At 56.7% G+C, this 23,060-nt stretch overlaps 1 long non-coding RNA gene across 3 annotated transcripts; it reads left to right on the top strand.

Moving 5' to 3' along the window:
- Positions 1 to 8,125: 8,125 nt before the first annotated feature.
- On the top strand, positions 8,126 to 22,526 carry LOC103346930 (uncharacterized). Of its 3 annotated transcripts, none has more exons than XR_016211787.1 (4): positions 8,126 to 8,261; positions 17,909 to 17,946; positions 20,303 to 20,340; positions 22,092 to 22,526. It is a non-coding gene; the product is annotated as an uncharacterized LOC103346930 (long non-coding RNA). The 3 variants fall into 3 exon arrangements; XR_016211785.1 differs by lacking the exon at positions 8,126 to 8,261 and adding an exon at positions 9,802 to 9,919 and having other exon boundaries at positions 22,092 to 22,524; XR_016211786.1 differs by lacking the exon at positions 8,126 to 8,261 and adding an exon at positions 11,466 to 11,577.
- Positions 22,527 to 23,060: the final 534 nt, after the last annotated feature.

Genomic DNA, 23,060 nt, shown 5'->3' with positions numbered 1-23,060 from the left:
ACCGGGAAGGTGTCGCCATGCGATTCCTTGTCCCGAAACGCTGGCCTGTGCTCTGGAGCTGCGGGGACATCCTCGGGGCTCTGCCCGGGAAGGATGTGCTCCCTGGGGAGAGAGGGGCCGCGGTGCGAGTCAGGCGCTCCGAGACGGGGCCGTGTGTCCTCCCGGGTGCTCTGGTTGGCTGCACGCTGCCTGGGCCTGTCCGCAGGTTGTCCGTTTCTCTGCGTGGTGGTCTGCTAACCCGTGCGGGAGGGGCGTAGGCTTCCCCGCCCCCCACGTCTGCTCCCGCCATGACCCACCCCGGGGGTCTGGTGCAGCACTCCCAGCCCGCATGCCTGGCGTCGCCACGGAGGCTGCGAGTGCAGAAGCCTCATGGGACCCGGCGTGGAGTGCCCCACTGCCCCTGGTGGCCCAGTGTGCGCAGCGGACTTAGGCGCGGGCACGCTGGGCTCCGCGAGGGTGGTGCTCTGTGCCTCTGCCTCTCCTGAGACGTCCTTGCCTTCCTCTTGGCGTTGGCTGGTCTCCGAGCTCCCGGGACAGCGTCCAGGAGGCGTGGCCGCTGCCTGAGGACAAGTCCTCGATGTGCCCTCTGACGCTGGCACGAGCGTGTTCTGGACCCGTGCCGTGCCCCCAGGCAGCTGGGGAGTTGTCTGCCTTGTAGTGCGGCGGGCCACCAGGAGAATCTGACCCAGTGTCCTGGATGGGCCAGTTCCCAGTCGTGCGCTCGTGGCCCAGACCAGACCCGGGCTGGTGTGTGGAGCCAGCCACGCGGGCCCGTCTGTCCTGCGTGCCCTGAGTGGGCGCAGATGAGAGAGGGCGCGGTTGCTCCGTCCGCTTTTCTCCCCTCTCGCCCCCATGCGGGGAGCCGTCCAGCGAGGCCTGGCTGGACTGAGCCCGTGCCGGACACGGTGCTCCGTTGCCGTCCTGGAGGGCCCAGAGGATTGCTCGAGGTGTGCCCACCAGGCCCCTCCCCTGAGACAGGGGGCTGGGTGCCGTCAGGTTCTTTCTTGGCTGCCCCTGGAACCCGGAGGTGGCCCTTGCCTGGTTCCTGGATCCTTTCACTTCCCCTTCCTCGTCGCCTTGCCGTGTGGAAGGCAAGGGCCGCTCTTAGCCCGCCAGCCCTGGCCAAGGAGGGGAACCCACTCGGAGGGTGGGGTGGCACCAAGGCCTTGCGCGGCCCAACGCACAAGGGGGGACGGCGCGCCCTGCTGCGGGCCCTCGCCCTGGCCCCGGTGCCACCACTTTCCCTTGGCCGGGATTCTTTGTGGCCTAGGCAGGCAGGCGCCCGTGCTGTCTCCACTCTGACCTAGGCACCCACCCACATGAGGCGTCGGGAGGTGTGGGGCCGGGAGAACATTGCTCTGCCTGGTTTCCTAGGCGGAGGCAGGTGTGTTGTCGGCAGAGACCCTCACTCAGGCCAAGTGCGTGATGTCTCTTCTTCTTCCGCAGACGCCGAGCCCGGCACCCGGGAACCTGTTCCGGACGTGCCGCTCCCAACCATGACTCCCAGCACCGAGGAGGCTGACCACGACCACGACCACGACCACGACCACGACCCCGACCCCGACCCCGACCCCGACCACGACCACGGTAGGGGCCCGTGTGCCTTGTGTCCTCTGCCCCTGGGAGCCCGCTGGGTTGCCGGGGCTCCTTGAGCGAGAACGGGCTTTCCTATTGCCTCCGGGACCGGGAAGGTGTCGCCATGCGATTCCTTGTCCCGAAACGCTGGCCTGTGCTCTGGAGCTGCGGGGACGTCCTCGGGGCTCTGCCCGGGAAGGATGTGCTCCCTGGGGAGAGAGGGGCCGCGGTGCGAGTCAGGCGCTCCGAGACGGGGCCGTGTGTCCTCCCGGGTGCTCTGGTTGGCTGCACGCTGCCTGGGCCTGTCCGCAGGTTGTCCGTTTCTCTGCGTGGTGGTCTGCTAACCCGTGCGGGAGGGGCGTAGGCTTCCCCGCCCCCCACGTCTGCTCCCGCCATGACCCACCCCGGGGGTCTGGTGCAGCACTCCCAGCCCGCATGCCTGGCGTCGCCACGGAGGCTGCGAGTGCAGAAGCCTCATGGGACCCGGCGTGGAGTGCCCCACTGCCCCTGGTGGCCCAGTGTGCGCAGCGGACTTTGGCGCGGGCACGCTGGGCTCCGCGAGGGTGGTGCTCTGTGCCTCTGCCTCTCCTGAGACGTCCTTGCCTTCCTCTTGGCGTTGGCTGGTCTCCGAGCTCCCGGGACAGCGTCCAGGAGGCGTGGCCGCTGCCTGAGGACAAGTCCTCGATGTGCCCTCTGACGCTGGCACGAGCGTGTTCTGGACCCGTGCCGTGCCCCCAGGCAGCTGGGGAGTTGTCTGCCTTGTAGTGCGGCGGGCCACCAGGAGAATCTGACCCAGTGTCCTGGATGGGCCAGTTCCCAGTCGTGCGCTCGTGGCCCAGACCAGACCCGGGCTGGTGTGTGGAGCCAGCCACGCGGGCCCGTCTGTCCTGCGTGCCCTGAGTGGGCGCAGATGAGAGAGGGCGCGGTTGCTCCGTCCGCTTTTCTCCCCTCTCGCCCCCATGCGGGGAGCCGTCCAGCGAGGCCTGGCTGGACTGAGCCCGTGCCGGACACGGTGCTCCGTTGCCGTCCTGGAGGGCCCAGAGGATTGCTCGAGGTGTGCCCACCAGGCCCCTCCCCTGAGACAGGGGGCTGGGTGCCGTCAGGTTCTTTCTTGGCTGCCCCTGGAACCCGGAGGTGGCCCTTGCCTGGTTCCTGGATCCTTTCACTTCCCCTTCCTCGTCGCCTTGCCGTGTGGAAGGGAAGGGCCGCTCTTAGCCCGCCAGCCCTGGCCAAGGAGGGGAACCCACTCGGAGGGTGGGGTGGCACCAAGGCCTTGCGCGGCCCAACGCACAAGGGGGGACGGCGCGCCCTGCTGCGGGCCCTCGCCCTGGCCCCGGTGCCACCAGTTTCCCTTGGCCGGGATTCTTTGTGGCCTAGGCAGGCAGGCGCCCGTGCTGTCTCCACTCTGACCTAGGCACCCACCCACATGAGGCGTCGGGAGGTGTGGGGCCGGGAGAACATTGCTCTGCCTGGTTTCCTAGGCGGAGGCAGGTGTGTTGTCGGCAGAGACCCTCACTCAGGCCAAGTGCGTGATGTCTCTTCTTCTTCCGCAGACGCCGAGCCCGGCACCCGGGAACCTGTTCCGGACGTGCCGCTCCCAACCATGACTCCCAGCACCGAGGAGGCTGACCACGACCACGACCACGACCACGACCACGACCACGACCACGGTAGGGGCCCGTGTGCCTTGTGTCCTCTGCCCCTGGGAGCCCGCTGGGTTGCCGGGGCTCCTTGAGTGAGAACGGGCTTTCCTATTGCCTCCGGGACCGGGAAGGTGTCGCCATGCGATTCCTTGTCCCGAAACGCTGGCCTGTGCTCTGGAGCTGCGGGGACGTCCTCGGGGCTCTGCCCGGGAAGGATGTGCTCCCTGGGGAGAGAGGGGCCACGGTGCGAGTCAGGCGCTCCGAGACGGGGCCGTGTGTCCTCCCGGGTGCTCTGGTTGGCTGCACGCTGCCTGGGCCTGTCCGCAGGTTGTCCGTTTCTCTGCGTGGTGGTCTGCTAACCCGTGCGGGAGGGGCGTAGGCTTCCCCGCCCCCCACGTCTGCTCCCGCCATGACCCACCCCGGGGGTCTGGTGCAGCACTCCCAGCCCGCATGCCTGGCGTGGCCACGGAGGCTGCGAGTGCAGAAGCCTCATGGGACCCGGCGTGGAGTGCCCCACTGCCCCTGGTGGCCCAGTGTGCGCAGCGGACTTAGGCGCGGGCACGCTGGGCTCCGCGAGGGTGGTGCTCTGTGCCTCTGCCTCTCCTGAGACGTCCTTGCCTTCCTCTTGGCGTTGGCTGGTCTCCGAGCTCCCGGGACAGTGTCCAGGAGGCGTGGCCGCTGCCTGAGGACAAGTCCTCGATGTGCCCTCTGACGCTGGCACGAGCGTGTTCTGGACCCGTGCCGTGCCCCCAGGCAGCTGGGGAGTTGTCTGCCTTGTAGTGCGGCGGGCCACCAGGAGAATCTGACCCAGTGTCCTGGATGGGCCAGTTCCCAGTCGTGCGCTCGTGGCCCAGACCAGACCCGGGCTGGTGTGTGGAGCCAGCCACGCGGGCCCGTCTGTCCTGCGTGCCCTGAGTGGGCGCAGATGAGAGAGGGCGCGGTTGCTCCGTCCGCTTTTCTCCCCTCTCGCCCCCATGCGGGGAGCCGTCCAGCGAGGCCTGGCTGGACTGAGCCCGTGCCGGACACGGTGCTCCGTTGCCGTCCTGGAGGGCCCAGAGGATTGCTCGAGGTGTGCCCACCAGGCCCCTCCCCTGAGACAGGGGGCTGGGTGCCGTCAGGTTCTTTCTTGGCTGCCCCTGGAACCCGGAGGTGGCCCTTGCCTGGTTCCTGGATCCTTTCACTTCCCCTTCCTCGTCGCCTTGCCGTGTGGAAGGGAAGGGCCGCTCTTAGCCCGCCAGCCCTGGCCAAGGAGGGGAACCCACTCGGAGGGTGGGGTGGCACCAAGGCCTTGCGCGGCCCAACGCACAAGGGGGGACGGCGCGCCCTGCTGCGGGCCCTCGCCCTGGCCCCGGTGCCACCAGTTTCCCTTGGCCGGGATTCTTTGTGGCCTAGGCAGGCAGGCGCCCGTGCTGTCTCCACTCTGACCTAGGCACCCACCCACATGAGGCATCGGGAGGTGTGGGGCCGGGAGAACATTGCTCTGCCTGGTTTCCTAGGCGGAGGCAGGTGTGTTGTCGGCAGAGACCCTCACTCAGGCCAAGTGCGTGATGTCTCTTCTTCTTCCGCAGACGCCGAGCCCGGCACCCGGGAACCTGTTCCGGACGTGCCGCTCCCAACCATGACTCCCAGCACCGAGGAGGCTGACCACGACCACGACCACGACCACGACCACGACCCCGACCCCGACCCCGACCACGACCACGGTAGGGGCCCGTGTGCCTTGTGTCCTCTGCCCCTGGGAGCCCGCTGGGTTGCCGGGGCTCCTTGAGCGAGAACGGGCTTTCCTATTGCCTCCGGGACCGGGAAGGTGTCGCCATGCGATTCCTTGTCCCGAAACGCTGGCCTGTGCTCTGGAGCTGCGGGGACGTCCTCGGGGCTCTGCCCGGGAAGGATGTGCTCCCTGGGGAGAGAGGGGCCGCGGTGCGAGTCAGGCGCTCCGAGACGGGGCCGTGTGTCCTCCCGGGTGCTCTGGTTGGCTGCACGCTGCCTGGGCCTGTCCGCAGGTTGTCCGTTTCTCTGCGTGGTGGTCTGCTAACCCGTGCGGGAGGGGCGTAGGCTTCCCCGCCCCCCACGTCTGCTCCCGCCATGACCCACCCCGGGGGTCTGGTGCAGCACTCCCAGCCCGCATGCCTGGCGTGGCCACGGAGGCTGCGAGTGCAGAAGCCTCATGGGACCCGGCGTGGAGTGCCCCACTGCCCCTGGTGGCCCAGTGTGCGCAGCGGACTTAGGCGCGGGCACGCTGGGCTCCGCGAGGGTGGTGCTCTGTGCCTCTGCCTCTCCTGAGACGTCCTTGCCTTCCTCTTGGCGTTGGCTGGTCTCCGAGCTCCCGGGACAGCGTCCAGGAGGCGTGGCCGCTGCCTGAGGACAAGTCCTCGATGTGCCCTCTGACGCTGGCACGAGCGTGTTCTGGACCCGTGCCGTGCCCCCAGGCAGCTGGGGAGTTGTCTGCCTTGTAGTGCGGCGGGCCACCAGGAGAATCTGACCCAGTGTCCTGGATGGGCCAGTTCCCAGTCGTGCGCTCGTGGCCCAGACCAGACCCGGGCTGGTGTGTGGAGCCAGCCACGCGGGCCCGTCTGTCCTGCGTGCCCTGAGTGGGCGCAGATGAGAGAGGGCGCGGTTGCTCCGTCCGCTTTTCTCCCCTCTCGCCCCCATGCGGGGAGCCGTCCAGCGAGGCCTGGCTGGACTGAGCCCGTGCCGGACACGGTGCTCCGTTGCCGTCCTGGAGGGCCCAGAGGATTGCTCGAGGTGTGCCCACCAGGCCCCTCCCCTGAGACAGGGGGCTGGGTGCCGTCAGGTTCTTTCTTGGCTGCCCCTGGAACCCGGAGGTGGCCCTTGCCTGGTTCCTGGATCCTTTCACTTCCCCTTCCTCGTCGCCTTGCCGTGTGGAAGGGAAGGGCCGCTCTTAGCCCGCCAGCCCTGGCCAAGGAGGGGAACCCACTCGGAGGGTGGGGTGGCACCAAGGCCTTGCGCGGCCCAACGCACAAGGGGGGACGGCGCGCCCTGCTGCGGGCCCTCGCCCTGGCCCCGGTGCCACCACTTTCCCTTGGCCGGGATTCTTTGTGGCCTAGGCAGGCAGGCGCCCGTGCTGTCTCCACTCTGACCTAGGCACCCACCCACATGAGGCGTCGGGAGGTGTGGGGCCGGGAGAACATTGCTCTGCCTGGTTTCCTAGGCGGAGGCAGGTGTGTTGTCGGCAGAGACCCTCACTCAGGCCAAGTGCGTGATGTCTCTTCTTCTTCCGCAGACGCCGAGCCCGGCACCCGGGAACCTGTTCCGGACGTGCCGCTCCCAACCATGACTCCCAGCACCGAGGAGGCTGACCACGACCACGACCACGACCCCGACCACGACCACGACCACGGTAGGGGCCCGTGTGCCTTGTGTCCTCTGCCCCTGGGAGCCCGCTGGGTTGCCGGGGCTCCTTGAGCGAGAACGGGCTTTCCTATTGCCTCCGGGACCGGGAAGGTGTCGCCATGCGATTCCTTGTCCCGAAACGCTGGCCTGTGCTCTGGAGCTGCGGGGACGTCCTCGGGGCTCTGCCCGGGAAGGATGTGCTCCCTGGGGAGAGAGGGGCCGCGGTGCGAGTCAGGCGCTCCGAGACGGGGCCGTGTGTCCTCCCGGGTGCTCTGGTTGGCTGCACGCTGCCTGGGCCTGTCCGCAGGTTGTCCGTTTCTCTGCGTGGTGGTCTGCTAACCCGTGCGGGAGGGGCGTAGGCTTCCCCGCCCCCCACGTCTGCTCCCGCCATGACCCACCCCGGGGGTCTGGTGCAGCACTCCCAGCCCGCATGCCTGGCTTCGCCACGGAGGCTGCGAGTGCAGAAGCCTCATGGGACCCGGCGTGGAGTGCCCCACTGCCCCTGGTGGCCCAGTGTGCGCAGCGGACTTAGGCGCGGGCACGCTGGGCTCCGCGAGGGTGGTGCTCTGTGCCTCTGCCTCTCCTGAGACGTCCTTGCCTTCCTCTTGGCGTTGGCTGGTCTCCGAGCTCCCGGGACAGCGTCCAGGAGGCGTGGCCGCTGCCTGAGGACAAGTCCTCGATGTGCCCTCTGACGCTGGCACGAGCGTGTTCTGGACCCGTGCCGTGCCCCCAGGCAGCTGGGGAGTTGTCTGCCTTGTAGTGCGGCGGGCCACCAGGAGAATCTGACCCAGTGTCCTGGATGGGCCAGTTCCCAGTCGTGCGCTCGTGGCCCAGACCAGACCCGGGCTGGTGTGTGGAGCCAGCCACGCGGGCCCGTCTGTCCTGCGTGCCCTGAGTGGGCGCAGATGAGAGAGGGCGCGGTTGCTCCGTCCGCTTTTCTCCCCTCTCGCCCCCATGCGGGGAGCCGTCCAGCGAGGCCTGGCTGGACTGAGCCCGTGCCGGACACGGTGCTCCGTTGCCGTCCTGGAGGGCCCAGAGGATTGCTCGAGGTGTGCCCACCAGGCCCCTCCCCTGAGACAGGGGGCTGGGTGCCGTCAGGTTCTTTCTTGGCTGCCCCTGGAACCCGGAGGTGGCCCTTGCCTGGTTCCTGGATCCTTTCACTTCCCCTTCCTCGTCGCCTTGCCGTGTGGAAGGGAAGGGCCGCTCTTAGCCCGCCAGCCCTGGCCAAGGAGGGGAACCCACTCGGAGGGTGGGGTGGCACCAAGGCCTTGCGCGGCCCAACGCACAAGGGGGGACGGCGCGCCCTGCTGCGGGCCCTCGCCCTGGCCCCGGTGCCACCAGTTTCCCTTGGCCGGGATTCTTTGTGGCCTAGGCAGGCAGGCGCCCGTGCTGTCTCCACTCTGACCTAGGCACCCACCCACATGAGGCGTCGGGAGGTGTGGGGCCGGGAGAACATTGCTCTGCCTGGTTTCCTAGGCGGAGGCAGGTGTGTTGTCGGCAGAGACCCTCACTCAGGCCAAGTGCGTGATGTCTCTTCTTCTTCCGCAGACGCCGAGCCCGGCACCCGGGAACCTGTTCCGGACGTGCCGCTCCCAACCATGACTCCCAGCACCGAGGAGGCTGACCACGACCACGACCACGACCACGACCCCGACCCCGACCCCGACCCCGACCACGACCACGACCACGGTAGGGGCCCGTGTGCCTTGTGTCCTCTGCCCCTGGGAGCCCGCTGGGTTGCCGGGGCTCCTTGAGCGAGAACGGGCTTTCCTATTGCCTCCGGGACCGGGAAGGTGTCGCCATGCGATTCCTTGTCCCGAAACGCTGGCCTGTGCTCTGGAGCTGCGGGGACGTCCTCGGGGCTCTGCCCGGGAAGGATGTGCTCCCTGGGGAGAGAGGGGCCGCGGTGCGAGTCAGGCGCTCCGAGACGGGGCCGTGTGTCCTCCCGGGTGCTCTGGTTGGCTGCACGCTGCCTGGGCCTGTCCGCAGGTTGTCCGTTTCTCTGCGTGGTGGTCTGCTAACCCGTGCGGGAGGGGCGTAGGCTTCCCCGCCCCCCACGTCTGCTCCCGCCATGACCCACCCCGGGGGTCTGGTGCAGCACTCCCAGCCCGCATGCCTGGCGTCGCCACGGAGGCTGCGAGTGCAGAAGCCTCATGGGACCCGGCGTGGAGTGCCCCACTGCCCCTGGTGGCCCAGTGTGCGCAGCGGACTTAGGCGCGGGCACGCTGGGCTCCGCGAGGGTGGTGCTCTGTGCCTCTGCCTCTCCTGAGACGTCCTTGCCTTCCTCTTGGCGTTGGCTGGTCTCCGAGCTCCCGGGACAGCGTCCAGGAGGCGTGGCCGCTGCCTGAGGACAAGTCCTCGATGTGCCCTCTGACGCTGGCACGAGCGTGTTCTGGACCCGTGCCGTGCCCCCAGGCAGCTGGGGAGTTGTCTGCCTTGTAGTGCGGCGGGCCACCAGGAGAATCTGACCCAGTGTCCTGGATGGGCCAGTTCCCAGTCGTGCGCTCGTGGCCCAGACCAGACCCGGGCTGGTGTGTGGAGCCAGCCACGCGGGCCCGTCTGTCCTGCGTGCCCTGAGTGGGCGCAGATGAGAGAGGGCGCGGTTGCTCCGTCCGCTTTTCTCCCCTCTCGCCCCCATGCGGGGAGCCGTCCAGCGAGGCCTGGCTGGACTGAGCCCGTGCCGGACACGGTGCTCCGTTGCCGTCCTGGAGGGCCCAGAGGATTGCTCGAGGTGTGCCCACCAGGCCCCTCCCCTGAGACAGGGGGCTGGGTGCCGTCAGGTTCTTTCTTGGCTGCCCCTGGAACCCGGAGGTGGCCCTTGCCTGGTTCCTGGATCCTTTCACTTCCCCTTCCTCGTCGCCTTGCCGTGTGGAAGGGAAGGGCCGCTCTTAGCCCGCCAGCCCTGGCCAAGGAGGGGAACCCACTCGGAGGGTGGGGTGGCACCAAGGCCTTGCGCGGCCCAACGCACAAGGGGGGACGGCGCACCCTGCTGCGGGCCCTCGCCCTGGCCCCGGTGCCACCACTTTCCCTTGGCCGGGATTCTTTGTGGCCTAGGCAGGCAGGCGCCCGTGCTGTCTCCACTCTGACCTAGGCACCCACCCACATGAGGCGTCGGGAGGTGTGGGGCCGGGAGAACATTGCTCTGCCTGGTTTCCTAGGCGGAGGCAGGTGTGTTGTCGGCAGAGACCCTCACTCAGGCCAAGTGCGTGATGTCTCTTCTTCTTCCGCAGACGCCGAGCCCGGCACCCGGGAACCTGTTCCGGACGTGCCGCTCCCAACCATGACTCCCAGCACCGAGGAGGCTGACCACGACCACGACCACGACCCCGACCACGACCACGACCACGGTAGGGGCCCGTGTGCCTTGTGTCCTCTGCCCCTGGGAGCCCGCTGGGTTGCCGGGGCTCCTTGAGCGAGAACGGGCTTTCCTATTGCCTCCGGGACCGGGAAGGTGTCGCCATGCGATTCCTTGTCCCGAAACGCTGGCCTGTGCTCTGGAGCTGCGGGGACGTCCTCGGGGCTCTGCCCGGGAAGGATGTGCTCCCTGGGGAGAGAGGGGCCGCGGTGCGAGTCAGGCGCTCCGAGACGGGGCCGTGTGTCCTCCCGGGTGCTCTGGTTGGCTGCACGCTGCCTGGGCCTGTCCGCAGGTTGTCCGTTTCTCTGCGTGGTGGTCTGCTAACCCGTGCGGGAGGGGCGTAGGCTTCCCCGCCCCCCACGTCTGCTCCCGCCATGACCCACCCCGGGGGTCTGGTGCAGCACTCCCAGCCCGCATGCCTGGCTTCGCCACGGAGGCTGCGAGTGCAGAAGCCTCATGGGACCCGGCGTGGAGTGCCCCACTGCCCCTGGTGGCCCAGTGTGCGCAGCGGACTTAGGCGCGGGCACGCTGGGCTCCGCGAGGGTGGTGCTCTGTGCCTCTGCCTCTCCTGAGACGTCCTTGCCTTCCTCTTGGCGTTGGCTGGTCTCCGAGCTCCCGGGACAGCGTCCAGGAGGCGTGGCCGCTGCCTGAGGACAAGTCCTCGATGTGCCCTCTGACGCTGGCACGAGCGTGTTCTGGACCCGTGCCGTGCCCCCAGGCAGCTGGGGAGTTGTCTGCCTTGTAGTGCGGCGGGCCACCAGGAGAATCTGACCCAGTGTCCTGGATGGGCCAGTTCCCAGTCGTGCGCTCGTGGCCCAGACCAGACCCGGGCTGGTGTGTGGAGCCAGCCACGCGGGCCCGTCTGTCCTGCGTGCCCTGAGTGGGCGCAGATGAGAGAGGGCGCGGTTGCTCCGTCCGCTTTTCTCCCCTCTCGCCCCCATGCGGGGAGCCGTCCAGCGAGGCCTGGCTGGACTGAGCCCGTGCCGGACACGGTGCTCCGTTGCCGTCCTGGAGGGCCCAGAGGATTGCTCGAGGTGTGCCCACCAGGCCCCTCCCCTGAGACAGGGGGCTGGGTGCCGTCAGGTTCTTTCTTGGCTGCCCCTGGAACCCGGAGGTGGCCCTTGCCTGGTTCCTGGATCCTTTCACTTCCCCTTCCTCGTCGCCTTGCCGTGTGGAAGGGAAGGGCCGCTCTTAGCCCGCCAGCCCTGGCCAAGGAGGGGAACCCACTCGGAGGGTGGGGTGGCACCAAGGCCTTGCGCGGCCCAACGCACAAGGGGGGACGGCGCGCCCTGCTGCGGGCCCTCGCCCTGGCCCCGGTGCCACCAGTTTCCCTTGGCCGGGATTCTTTGTGGCCTAGGCAGGCAGGCGCCCGTGCTGTCTCCACTCTGACCTAGGCACCCACCCACATGAGGCGTCGGGAGGTGTGGGGCCGGGAGAACATTGCTCTGCCTGGTTTCCTAGGCGGAGGCAGGTGTGTTGTCGGCAGAGACCCTCACTCAGGCCAAGTGCGTGATGTCTCTTCTTCTTCCGCAGACGCCGAGCCCGGCACCCGGGAACCTGTTCCGGACGTGCCGCTCCCAACCATGACTCCCAGCACCGAGGAGGCTGACCACGACCACGACCACGACCACGACCACGACCACGACCACGGTAGGGGCCCGTGTGCCTTGTGTCCTCTGCCCCTGGGAGCCCGCTGGGTTGCCGGGGCTCCTTGAGCGAGAACGGGCTTTCCTATTGCCTCCGGGACCGGGAAGGTGTCGCCATGCGATTCCTTGTCCCGAAACGCTGGCCTGTGCTCTGGAGCTGCGGGGACGTCCTCGGGGCTCTGCCCGGGAAGGATGTGCTCCCTGGGGAGAGAGGGGCCGCGGTGCGAGTCAGGCGCTCCGAGACGGGGCCGTGTGTCCTCCCGGGTGCTCTGGTTGGCTGCACGCTGCCTGGGCCTGTCCGCAGGTTGTCCGTTTCTCTGCGTGGTGGTCTGCTAACCCGTGCGGGAGGGGCGTAGGCTTCCCCGCCCCCCACGTCTGCTCCCGCCATGACCCACCCCGGGGGTCTGGTGCAGCACTCCCAGCCCGCATGCCTGGCGTCGCCACGGAGGCTGCGAGTGCAGAAGCCTCATGGGACCCGGCGTGGAGTGCCCCACTGCCCCTGGTGGCCCAGTGTGCGCAGCAGACTTAGGCGCGGGCACGCTGGGCTCCGCGAGGGTGGTGCTCTGTGCCTCTGCCTCTCCTGAGACGTCCTTGCCTTCCTCTTGGCGTTGGCTGGTCTCCGAGCTCCCGGGACAGCGTCCAGGAGGCGTGGCCGCTGCCTGAGGACAAGTCCTCGATGTGCCCTCTGACGCTGGCACGAGCGTGTTCTGGACCCGTGCCGTGCCCCCAGGCAGCTGGGGAGTTGTCTGCCTTGTAGTGCGGCGGGCCACCAGGAGAATCTGACCCAGTGTCCTGGATGGGCCAGTTCCCAGTCGTGCGCTCGTGGCCCAGACCAGACCCGGGCTGGTGTGTGGAGCCAGCCACGCGGGCCCGTCTGTCCTGCGTGCCCTGAGTGGGCGCAGATGAGAGAGGGCGCGGTTGCTCCGTCCGCTTTTCTCCCCTCTCGCCCCCATGCGGGGAGCCGTCCAGCGAGGCCTGGCTGGACTGAGCCCGTGCCGGACACGGTGCTCCGTTGCCGTCCTGGAGGGCCCAGAGGATTGCTCGAGGTGTGCCCACCAGGCCCCTCCCCTGAGACAGGGGGCTGGGTGCCGTCAGGTTCTTTCTTGGCTGCCCCTGGAACCCGGAGGTGGCCCTTGCCTGGTTCCTGGATCCTTTCACTTCCCCTTCCTCGTCGCCTTGCCGTGTGGAAGGGAAGGGCCGCTCTTAGCCCGCCAGCCCTGGCCAAGGAGGGGAACCCACTCGGAGGGTGGGGTGGCACCAAGGCCTTGCGCGGCCCAACGCACAAGGGGGGACGGCGCGCCCTGCTGCGGGCCCTCGCCCTGGCCCCGGTGCCACCAGTTTCCCTTGGCCGGGATTCTTTGTGGCCTAGGCAGGCAGGCGCCCGTGCTGTCTCCACTCTGACCTAGGCACCCACCCACATGAGGCGTCGGGAGGTGTGGGGCCGGGAGAACATTGCTCTGCCTGGTTTCCTAGGCGGAGGCAGGTGTGTTGTCGGCAGAGACCCTCACTCAGGCCAAGTGCGTGATGTCTCTTCTTCTTCCGCAGACGCCGAGCCCGGCACCCGGGAGCCTGTTCCGGACGTGCCGCTCCCAACCATGACTCCCAGCACCGAGGAGGCTGACCACGACCACGGTAGGGGCCCGTGTGCCTTGTGTCCTCTGCCCCTGGGAGCCCGCTGGGTTGCCGGGGCTCCTTGAGCGAGAACGGGCTTTCCTATTGCCTCCGGGACTGGGAAGCTTCTGCAAAGTGCTTCCTTGTTACCAGAAGGTGTCCTGTGACCTAGGATTTCTCTGTCTTTTGCTTACATAGATCTTTCATTTTTTCCTCCAGTGTTTGTACTGCCTTTAACGCTGCTTTTTCAGTCTGTTTTGCTTCGATTTTCCTCACCTTCCTTAAAGGTTTCCCTTTTTTTTTTTTTTGTCTCTGAGTGGTACAGTTTTCTCTGACTCTCTGTGCCCATTTTGCCTTTGCACTGTAATATGTACTTTGTTTCCTGTAATTTGCCATGATTCAGGACATTTTTCTCAGTGACCTCTTTCTGTGAATCCAAGATTTTCTGTTTCATTCTGGTTTTTTGTAGGTTCTGTGGTCTCTAATCTTGTTACAGATCGTTGTCCCCAAACTTGTAGCGCCCCCATTTGAACTTAGGAACAATCTGTTTGGCTCATGTGTGGTTTGTGCTTTAGAGTTACTGCTGTTGTTCCTTTTTGACGTGACATTTTTGTGGTGGAATGTTATTGCTAAGTGTCTCCTTTTCTGAAAATATGTCTGTGTTTTCTACCTGTTTTGGAATCTTCATCCTTCTGCTTAACATGGATGCGTTTCTTCAGTGTAGAAGTGCTCGTGTGCAAGTCGTGTCCTCCATGACTGCCTTTTGTCCTCGTGAGTCCTATCATTGGCTGAACACTGCTGCATAACGACTCGGCATTTTTGAATGTTCGCAGAGCCTTTTAGTTTTTCTTCCTTACTCTTTAGTTAGGAAGTTATTTTTTGTTACTCTATACTAATGCTGAATGAAATCTGTCTTCTCAGTCACTCAGTTCAGTATGCCTGGATCCTTCCATGGATGAAATAATAGCAGAACTCTAATCAAGTGTCAAGTCTTCTCGCTGAACCTAATGCTCCAGTGTGCAGTGGAGCCAACCTGCACCTATATTTGCATGTTGTTCCATTCCTGTGTTCCCCATTCGAACATTTGTAAATATAGTAGAAAATTTTTCAGATATTGTCTGAGATGGTACCAAACTAAAAAACACTCTTGGACTACCTGTGACTTTACTTGTCTCCCAGGTAGACACCATTTGTGCCATTTGTATGTTACCAGATCTCTCATTACATCTTTCTCTATTCTTTGGCTGTCTGGAATTGTCTTTGCAATTAGGAGTATCAAGATATGTCCCTGGACAGAAAGAAAACCTTTAAGAATGAGTGGAGCGCAGGAAATGATTTTACTCTAGCTGTTTGAAATCCATGAGCCATTTCCCATAATGCATGTTTGCATGTACAGGAACATGAGTCAGAATTGTCAGGAACATCCATTGTGAGTGTGTTCATCTCTGTGTTTCAGAAATACTGATTTTATTCCTCTCTGATGTGAAAAATCACCGAGGACTTATTTTCTTTCCCTTACCGAAAGACCTGATGATTACATGGGAATCTGACATTTAGGATGGTCTGATAACTGATCAAACTCCAAATGTGTCCAATGATGCTAGCACCAGTCTCCCTTTGGGTACACTTCTGTTCTAACCTCTGTTCTCTTGAGCACTTGATGTGCTCAAATACCAGAATGCCTTACAAGTTCCTTTGATATTCTCTGCTGATCCTTTCTCTGAACACTAGGGGTTGCTTTTTCAATTTTTCCTTTGTGTTTCTTAGGTTGCTGGAAACCTTTGATGTTCTGGCCTGGAAGGATAGAGTTCCTAGGTACAACACTGCCCCTGGGGCACATTTACTGAGACAGCCAGTTTGCTTCCTGTGGCTCTACACTCAGTATGCGCTTCCCAAGATCACAAAGATGTTCAGTTTCTCTCTCCTTATGCTTTTGCAGCTGTTTATGGTCACTGCAATGCTTGGTACACAAGTTCTATACCACCACGTGCCACACACTTTTTTCCTTGTAGTATTCTAGCTTTGCATTTGGTACTTCTGATATGTAGTTGATTCTTAGTTTATGATGTCTCAGAAACCTCCAGAAAGTGTTGATTTTGAGTGCCATTTGCTGGGATGTCAAATCATTGATTTGCTTGTAATAGCAGGTTGAGTGTGTTTTCTCAACCTATCCGAAGACACTTTTAGGTATATCTGCAGCGGAGTCAATCTAACCAACTTGGAAATCCTAACCATTGCCACACATATACCTGGTCCAAATCCTCCATGCGAAGAGAAGGGCATGCCTGAGCTTGGCATGTGTCAGCCGTGTCATTTGTATTCTGTCTATTGCTTTACTGAAGAGTCGGCATGGTTGCTTAGTAGCTTGTCGCATCCTATCTACATTTCTGGAGCCCTCCATGAAGGATAAACTTGCCTAAATATTTGCATGACTTTGTCATGTTGAATTTAAGTCTTCAGTTGCTGTCCAGGAGGGACCCGATCCCTGATGGAGTTATCCATGTGGCTCCTGTACTAGGACAGTGGGTTGTGCATCATATTGTTCTTTCGTGGCTCCCACTGGGACATGGAGAGAGCACTTCCTGAATTACTGGATCCTTTCTTTTCATCTATGACTGTTGTCTCATTTTCTCCAAGTGGAAGGGAAATTCTTTAAACTCAAATGATTGGCAAGGACATAAACCTCTAAGAATGATTTTCACCTTGCCAGTTGTTTTTCTCTCAAAACATGACAACATCTCCCCATTTTCTCCTAATTTGGATTTTTGTAGACTTACCCTTATTATGTCTCAGAAAACTTGTGCACATCCACATTATGAGAATGTGTTGTTTGGGTTGGAGATCACTTCTGTTCCTGCTTTCTGACATGGAGTTGGATCTGCATCTGAAAATCTGCTTAGGCAACTTTTGTTTTTTCTTCCACAGGAAGTATGATAGTCTCACTGGAGTCAAACCCAGAATCAGGCATGGTGACTGAGCAGAGCCTTCCAGTGGCAAATGATACCATGCCTCAGCTCAGTAGGGGTCCATATGTTTTATGTCCTCTGATCTATGAGATGCTGAAGATTTCACGTGGCATAAGTTCTGAGAACTCCTCTTCAGTGTGTCTGCCATGCTTTCAAGATAATACTGAGAGCTGCTTTTCCCAGAACGTTTGGCTATGTTTTCTTAATGTTCCTGAAACCTTTAGTTTCTGCCACGGAAGGACGTATTTCCTCGATAGAGATTTGCCCATGTGACACCTGTACAAGACCGTCATGTGGAAGCGCATCATCTCTCACTGGCCAACAGCTGCACATTCTATGGGCACTTTGCAAGTTACCAGAAACTTTGCGATTGTCTATCTTTACCCCTTTGCTATAGCCTAAGGTCATCTGATGCTTTGTTCTCAGCTGCTGTTCAAATACAAATAAAACATCTTGAAGAAATTTAAAATAGGAATTGTTTAACAACTCTCCTATCTATCTGTTTTGTTCTCATGCATTTTCCTTTACTTCTGTTTTGGGGTACCATAAAGTTCATGACAATCATCATTATGAATTAAACATGGTGGGATGTAAAATAATTTATTTTACACCATGTGCGTATTGATATGGGTCTGTTTTCTGAAAACATCATTAGACAGCCTTAGTTCTTTCCATCAACAGAATAAGTAACACCACAATGGAAATCCAATCAGTGTCAAGGTGTGTGACTGACCATGATCTTCACTGTGTGAATATTCAGCCCGAATCTAGAGTGGGACCACACTTTCCTTTTGCACTTTATCTTCTTAGTTACTGAAAAGCACTTTGGTGTATTTCCTTAGGATTTCTTCTTACTTCCATACAGTTTCTTTAAGTTTACACAAAGAATCCATTTTCAAAATGTTCATGTGACCACTAACTTGACTCGGTCTCTTCGGTTGTTCTCCAGGAAGGATGGAATTGCTCAGCAGAGATTGTCCTTGAGGGCTCTAATCTAAGGCAAAGCTTTTGTTTCATGTTGTTCTCTGTGTGGCTCCCAGCAGAACACGGAATGGGCACTTTCCAAGTTACCGTATCCTTTCCTTTTGTCTATACCTGGCTTTTTCTTTATTGAGGGGTGTTTGCAATTGGTAAGTCACAAACGATATTTAAGGATAAAAATAAGGAATCTAAGGATATATTTGAAATTGGCATTTTTGTCGCTGAATTATTAAATCTATGAGCCGCTTTCTCATTGTACCTATCTTTATAAACCTATGTCTGGCCGGCGCCGCGGCTCCCTAGGCTAATCCTCCCCCTTGCAGTGCCGGCACACCGGGTTCTAGTCCTGGTCAGGGTGCCGGATTCTGTCCCGGTTGCCCCTCTTCCAGGCCAGCTCTCTGCTGTGGCTAGGGAAGGGAGTGCAGTGGAGGATGGCCCAAGTGCTTGGGCCCTGCACTCCTTGGGAGACCAGGAGAAGTACCTGGCTCCTGCCATAGGATCACTGAGGTGCGCCGGCCGCAGCAGCCGTTGGAGGGTGAACCAACGGCAAGGGAAGACCTTTCTCTGCCTCTCTCTCACTGTCCACTCTGCCTGTCAAAAATATATAAATAAATAAACAAAAATAAACCTATGTTTATCTTGTGTCAGAAAACTCATGAAAATCCACATTATGAGCATGTATTTCTATGGGTTCAAATAATGTTTTCCTGTTGTCAGTTGATAAAATGATTGTGTTCTGAAAATATCCTAAGAAAACTTTTGATTTATCTTCCACAGGTGATTTAATGCTACCCTGGAGTACGAATCAGTGTAAGGTATGATGACAGAGTAAAAAAAATTTTCAATGGCAGCTGAAGCCTTCTGTCCTCTGCATTCTGAGTTACTGAGAGTATTTTTCTTCATTTCTATGCACTTCCTTTAACCTAACACTAGGGGCTACTTTTCAAAAATATCTGTTTGAGTTTTCTCACTTTGCTTGAAAACCTTAGTTTCCTCACAGGAAGGAGTACTTTAGTAGAGAATTGTCATTGAGGTATCTAAACTAAGACTAGTGTTTTGCTTCATGTTTTTCTATCATTTGCTTGCTGGAGTACACTGAGTGGGAATGTTCCAACTTGCCAGTTGCTTTCATTTTTTTCCATCCTTTTCCTTTGGCTTTACCAAGGGGTAGTGTAACGGTCAGTACACAATGCATTCAAAGGCAAAAATTAAACAATGTAAGAAGGAAGTTAGCATGAGGACTTGTTTTGCTCCCCCAGATTGTTAAACCTGTGCATCAAGTTTTCATTCATTGTATTTACATAAACTTACCTCTTAGAAGCCTCATGAAGTCCACATCATGGGTGTATTATGTTTCAGTATATTTTTTCTTTTACTGTTGCTCCATGTTGAAATGAATATGTTGTCTTCAAATATACTAAGATAACTCCTGGTTTTTCTTCAACATAAGAAATTTCCCCCACCACTCCAAACCAGAACAGTGTCACGTATATTCACTGACCAAAATCCTCCAGTGGTAGAAGGTGAGAAGTCTGACCTTCTATGGGACCACCCGTGTCTACTGTACTCTGTCTTCTGAGTTACTGGAGAGCACAGTTGACATGATCCCTTAGGATATTTTTTCCCGATAAACTTCATTTCACCTCACAGTATGAACTACATTTTCTAGAATGCTTGTGCATGTTTTCTAATGTTGTTTGACATCCTCAGTTTCTGTGCATGAAGAATGGATGGAATTCCTGGGTAGAGAACTGCCCAAGAGGCACCTAAAATAAGAAAAGTGTTTTGCATTGTTATTCTATCGTTGCCTCACAGTTGCACGCTGCATGGACACTTTTCGTGTTACCAGATAGTATCAGTATCTCCTTATGCCTTTGCCATAATGCAGGGTGATTTCAGTGCTTTCTACACAAATAGTGTTCAAAGGTAAAATTAGACACCTAAAAATGAATCCAGAACATATATTTTCCTTAGCTTTTCTACATGAAGTCTCAGAAACCTCATGAAAATCCCCACTGTAAGTGTAGGATGCTGGTATTTAAAGTAATTTGTTATTACTATCTGATACTGAGATGAGTCTCTTATGAAAATGTTTTAGGAGAGCTTTATTTTTTTCTGCAATGGAATGAATGACACTCCAGGGGAAGCCCACCCAGTGTCAAATATGGTGACTGACAAAAATCTTCCACTGGGAGAGGATATCAGGCCTAACCTTGCAGTGGGCCTACTGATGTTTTCTCTCCTCTTTTTCTTACTTATGAGGACAGCTGGCCTGATTCCTTGGGGTTTTCTCTATTTATTTTAAAGATTTTTTAAATTTATTTGAGAGGTAGAATTACAGACAGTGAGAGACAGAGAAAGGTCTTCCATCTGTTGGTTCACTCCCCAAATGACCACACTAGCCAGAGCTGCACCGGTCCAAAGCCAGCAGACAAGAGCTTCTTCCAGGCCTTCCACATGGGTGCAGGGGCTAGAGCACTTGGGCCAACTTCTACTGCTTTCCCAGGCCATGGTGGAGGGCTGGACCAGAAGAGAAGCAACTGGGACTAGGACCGGTACCTATATGAGATGCTGGTGCCGCAGGTGGAGGGTTAACCTACTGTGCCAAAGCACCAGGATTTTATCTTTCGGTACAAATCTTTAAACTTTACACTAAGAACTATTGTGCAGAAATGTTTGTAGAAGTTTTCTAACTTGGCTTGGACTCTTCATATCCTGTGCAGGAAGCATGGAGTTCCTTGCCAGGGAATTTCCCGTGGGGCACTTAACCTCATCTACTCCATTTTGTATTCCTCCTATTCTATCCTTGACTCCTAGAGAAACACCAAATGGGCACTTTCCAAATTACCAGACCTTTGATTTTTATCATAATCTTTTTGTCTTCTGAAAGAGTAGTTGCGATTGTTAAGATACAAATAATAGTCAAGGATAAAAGGGGAAAAAAACTAAAAATGAATTTAAACAAGAATTTTGTTCTAAAATTATTAAACTATGAGCTTTTTTTCATTATCCATACTTTAAGAAACTGATTTTAATGATGTATCAGAAAACTCATTCAAGTCCACAATAGGAGCCAATTTGCTTGGATTTCAAATTTTTTTGCTGCCATCAGATGTTGAGATGGGTCTGTTGTCTGAAATATCTTGACAACTTTTGTTTGTCATTCTACAGGTGCTTTGATGCTACCGCTGCTGTTGACACAATACCAGGTAGGGTGAATGGCCAAAATCTCGAAATGGCACAGGATGCCACGTCTGAGCCTAGATGGGCCCACCTATGTCTTCTGTCCTCTGCATTCCAAGTGGCTGGAAAGCTGAGTTAGGATCTCTTTTCCTTAAGATTTTCTTTTCTTTTCTCTGTATTTTACTTAACATAAGACTAAGGACTACTGTTTCAAAATGTTTGTTTTTAAACTTTGCTTGAAATATCTTCAGTTTCTTCCCCTGGTGGGTGAAGTTCCTTGGTAGAGAATTGCCCATGAGGCCCATAAACTAAGACCACATAGTCTTCATGTTTTCTTCACACTTGTTGGCAGTACAACACTGAATTCACATTTTCCAAGCTACAAGTTTGTTTCATTTTTTTCTTTGCCTTCATTAAAAGTAGTTCTAATGCTGCAAGACAATTTGGTATTCAAAGACAAAAACTAAAATATAAGAATCAAGGTACAATAGGAAGTTGTTTTGGTCCAACAAAGCAATTACTCTAGGTATCAATTTGCTCATCAGTTGTATCTTCTCATAAGCTTATCTCTAAGCTGTCTCAAACCTCCTGAAATCCACACCATGAGTGTATCATGCTCTCACCTAACATTATTTTTCCTGCTCCCTGGTGTTTCTTCAGCAGAACAAATTACCCTGCTACTGCAGACCAGACCAGTGTCCACTATAATGACCAAGTGAATTCTCCAGCCGGAGATGATGCCAAGCCTGCGCTTGGTATGGGCCCACCCAGTGCACTGTCCTCTGACTTCTGAGTTACAGAAGAGCACAGTTACCATGACTGCTTAGGATTTTTTTCCCCATGCACTTCATTTAACCTCACAGGAAGGACTGCTTGCACAAGTTTTCTGTTTTTGCTTGACACATTCAATTTCTGTCCAAGAATGGATGGAATTCCTGAGTAGAAAATTGCCCAAGAGGCACCTACACCAAGACAACCATTGTGGATCAAGTGGTTCCATGTGTGTTCGCAGTTGCACACTGAATGGACACTTTCCAAGCTACCAGGTCCTTTCAGTTTACCTGCCCTTATTCTTTTGCTTCATCAGGGGTTAATTCCAATGCTTTGTACACAAAGAGTATTCAAAGATAAAGGTAAATCTTCTAAAAATGAAGAGTGGGGATTTGTTGGGTTCAGAAAGTATAATATCTATGGTTTTTTCATAACACATATTTTCCTTAAATTGTCTGCATGAAGTCTCAGAAACCTCATGAAAACACTCCTTTATGAGTGTGTGACACTTGGCTTTAAAGTACTTTTTTTGCCACTCTCTCTCTCATACTGAGTTTACTTTATGAATATGTCCTAAGAAAACTTAGGTTTTATCTTCAGTGAAATAAATAATGCCACTCCTGGAATCTGACCCCATGTCAAGTAGGGCGATTGACCGGAATCCTGCATTGGAAGAGGATTCCAGGGCACAGCTGTGTCCTCTGTCCGCTGTTACTCAAGAGCTCCATTGGCATGGTTTCTCAGGGCTTCCTCTTAACTTCTCCTCAGTAGTGCCAGCAAGCACTCTGCAAACCTAGGTTATTATTGGCAAAAGGCAATTTTTTTACAGGGTGAAGTTTGGTTCATAACCTGGAGACATGTATTATCAGTTCCTTCCCATGTGTGTCTTTTGGTTTAATGATGTTTACCTCATTTCTTAGGGGAAATCTTGAGGGCAGTTCTTTAATCAGGAATTGGGATATTTCCAGAATCTGAGAATATTATTTCACTTTTTTTTTTTCAACAGAAATGGAACCATCTCATTATATCTGGTGCTTTGGAACAACAGTAATCGACCCTATAAAGCAAGCTGCAAAACTCACATCTAGTAGGGGGCCACCCAACTCTCCAAAATGAATCATTTTATTTCATTTAGTGGTAGCATATTCACAGCTGGACATCACTAATTTCCCTACACTCCACCATGAAGCTAAGAGTGTTTTTAGAAAAAAAATTGACAGATTTTTCTTTCTGTCCAGAAATAAACAAATTGGCTTGCAACTGACTTCAAAGGAGTCATGTCATGTTTTCTGACTGGGGGAAATCATGTTGTACACTTCACACTTCACAAAATTATTCAAAAAGGAATATGGAATGATCTGATTCCAAAATTTCAGCTCAACCCATTTCAGTCTTGAATTTCCAATTCCATTGTTCAAGGGGACATGCAACAGTTACTATAAAATCAGTATTTAAGAATACAGTGAAATATATAAAAACAGAATGAAAATATGAGCTGATATTGACACAAAAAATTTAAACCCACACATAGTTTTTTTCATGGTAGCATTTTCATACATTTTTTTTTCCATCATGAAGTCACAGAAAGTTCATGAAAGCGCATATTCTGAAATCTCATCAAAATTTGATAAAGATGCATACCATAAAATCCTTTGAATGGATTTAAAATCGTGTTCATACCAAATCACATTTTAATTCTATCTATTTTTTTGAGTTTTTTAAAGATTTATTTATTTACTTGAAAGTCAGAGTTACACAGAGAGAGGAGAGGCAGAGAGAGGTCTTCCATCTGGTGGTTCGCTCCCCAATTGGCTGCAATGGCCGGAGCTGTGCTGATCTGAAGCCAGGAGCTTTTCCTGTGTCTCCCACGCAGGTGCAGGGCCCAAGCACTTGGGCCATCTTCTACTGCTTTCCCAGGCCATGGTGGAGAGCTGGATCAAAAGTGGAGCAGCCAGGTCTTGAACTGGTGCCCATT

The sequence above is a fragment of the Oryctolagus cuniculus genome, chromosome 8 (assembly GCF_051225735.1).
Source record: "Oryctolagus cuniculus isolate XC-2025 breed Fujian yellow rabbit chromosome 8, ASM5122573v1, whole genome shotgun sequence".
Classification (NCBI taxonomy): Eukaryota; Metazoa; Chordata; class Mammalia; order Lagomorpha; family Leporidae; genus Oryctolagus; species Oryctolagus cuniculus.
Note: the sequence above shows the minus strand (reverse complement) of the source record. Positions and strands in the feature narration are given on the sequence as shown.